Genomic DNA, 2,832 nt, shown 5'->3' with positions numbered 1-2,832 from the left:
TGGCCACCTACTAAACACTTAACCCATATGTTTTCTCCAATTTCATTGTCACTACCATAATTCAGGCCACTATCATCTTTTGCCTAAATTATTGTTATCAGCCTCCAACTTAACTTTCTAGCCTCCGGTGTTGCCCTCGAACGGTTCATTTTCCACATCTTGTATGATGCTTCTAAAACACAAGGCATGGTGGCTTGTGTCTGCAGTCCACCCACTGGGGAGACAGGTGGGAGAACCACTTGAGCCCGGAGTCCGAGGCTGCAGTGAGCTATGACTGCACCACTGCACTCCAGCCTCGGCAACAGAGTGAGACTCCGCATCCCAAAAAGAAAACAAAACACAAATCTAACAATGCTACTTTACATATAGCCCTCCCATGGCTTCCCATTGCTTTTAAGATACATTGCGAACCCTGTACCATGGTTTACAGTGCCTTTTCTGATTTAGTTCCTGTCTATTTCCTCAGACCCATCTTTTAAAACTTTCTTATTTAATCTTAAACTTTCTTGAATTATTTTAAATTTCTCAGAAGTACCAAGTTCTCTCTTAACTTCAGCCATTTGCGTTGGGGTTACCTGCCTGAAAGACTTTCCCCCACATTTTATGCTTGGCCAACTCCTAAGCATTCTTCAGTTTGCATCTCAGAGAAAGCAAAAAGCCTTTCCTAAAACCACAGACCCGCTTAAACCCCCACTCTGTGCTCCTGAGGATTTGATACTTCCTCTATCTTTGCATTTATGGCATGGATTAAAGTGGTCTGCTTGCCTGGCTGTGTCTCCCGTTAAGCTCTGTTGTAGTCACTTTTTAATCCACACTGCCTGAGCCTGGAATATGGAAGGAGCTTAGTAAATATTGAACGAGTGAATGAATGAATGAACGAATGAATGGGAGAAGAGCGGGAAAAGGATGAAGATGGGAACACGTTTACCTGGAGCCACAAGCCTAAGTGGTACTGCCTAGCAAGAGTGATCTTCATGGCCACCTTTGCATTCCTTCCATGTTCCAGGCACTGTTCAAAGCAACTCCCATGCATTTAATTTTCCCAACAACCTGGACTAGATGAGGATTCTGATGCTTAGATAAATAAGGTAACTTGATAAAGTCAGGCATTGATAAGTTTGATGCTTTCTCTTCTTTAGTGGGGAAGCTATGCATGTTTAGGACATCTAACAAGATAGACTAACTAATCATATATTGCATATAGGTAAGACCAATATGACTATAACAGACTTCCAGGGTGAGCCTTCAGGTTCTCTGAAACTAACAAATAAATACATTAAATCTTTAAATTAGAAAATATTTTATTTAAAATTAACATACATCTTTGTTATGAGAAAATTGTTTTCAATTTTTTTTTTTTTCCAGATAGGGCCTCACTCTACCCAGGCTGGAGTGCAGTGGCACAATCGTAACTCACTGCATGCAGCCTTGACCTCCTGGGCTCCAGTGATCCTCCCACTTCAGCCTCCTGAGTAGCTTGGACTACAGGGGTGCATCACCATGCCCCACTAATTTTTAAAATTTTGTGTAGAGACAAGGTGTTCCTATATTGTCCAGGTTGGTCTCCTGAGCTCAAGCAATTCTCCTGCCTTGGCCTCCCAAAGTGCTGGGATTACTCAGATGTGAGCCATGGCGCCTGGCCAGAGAAAACTGTTAAACAGGATTAATTACTCTATAGAACCTTTAGTTGACATTATATAAATGAAATGTGGAACATTTCAATGAAACTACCTTCTTTTCTTTAAAATAGTTTCAAAATCTCCTTGAGAAGCATAGATGGTGTTTCAGTCATCTACAATAATGTGAAGGACACCAAAGTCAGCTGAGGTGAGGCAAAGAACCAAGTACGATAGAGCCAGGCTAGTGATTTAAGATGCATAAAGACATTTGTTCAGAATTGGAAAATTTTACAGAATCCAAAAAAACCTCACAACATATCTAGCCATCCAAAATATATTTCACAAGCTTCTCAGTGCACTCAATTTTTCTTTAGGAGATTAGTCAATGTTTTGGTAATCAGGCTTTGGGAAGCCAATTTAAAACTCTGCTTTTCACAGAGAAGGTGATCAGTGCATATTTGTTGATGGAATGGCTTTAGATGGCAACACTTTGAGCTTTACCCTGAAGGAAATACATGCTGGTTGATTAACATTGTGTAAAAATAAATTCATAGCAGTTAGAACTCAAAGTAATTACATGAAATTTAAACCAGTGAAGATATTAGAGTGGTAGGACTTTTCCCCCTTAATTTTATGGAGATGCTGTATGTTTTTTCATAGATAGAAGTTGGGAAGAAATACAAGGTTTGCCTAGCACCATGTACAAGTGGGGAGGCTCAAGCATCTGGCTCATGTCCAGGTGAACTCTGCAAAAGCAGCCCTGTGGACTGGAGTAGGTAGCTTCACCCTGTGGCCATATCCCTCAGGCTTTGATGTCTATTTTGTCTTGTTGTGACACCAGTCAAGAAGATTTCATTCCGTCCCAAGCCACAAAACAAACTGATCATTTGATTAGCCCACACTCTGCAAAAACCCTGTGCTCAGTGCACAGTCATGTGTACATATTTGGTTGTGCATGTCCAATATTTAAGAGCCTCCAGCAGAGCCCAGGGCAGAAATAGAGACACTCCCTTGGGCTGAGCTCTACCCCACTCTTCTCTGTGGGTGTCACACTGCTCAGAAAGAAGTAGGCAGAACAGCTGGAGTGAGGCAGGGCTGTTGGCAACAGAACGTGATGTCAGAACCCACTTGGCGAAGAGCACCCATTGGTAGTTACATTCAGAGTGCCAGGGCTTTTCAAGCTGCCAAGAGAGAATGCTTGTGGGTGGGTGGT

Source organism: Macaca fascicularis, chromosome 5, assembly GCF_037993035.2.
Source record: "Macaca fascicularis isolate 582-1 chromosome 5, T2T-MFA8v1.1".
NCBI classification, from domain to species: Eukaryota; Metazoa; Chordata; class Mammalia; order Primates; family Cercopithecidae; genus Macaca; species Macaca fascicularis.
This window is presented reverse-complemented; position numbering follows the sequence as displayed.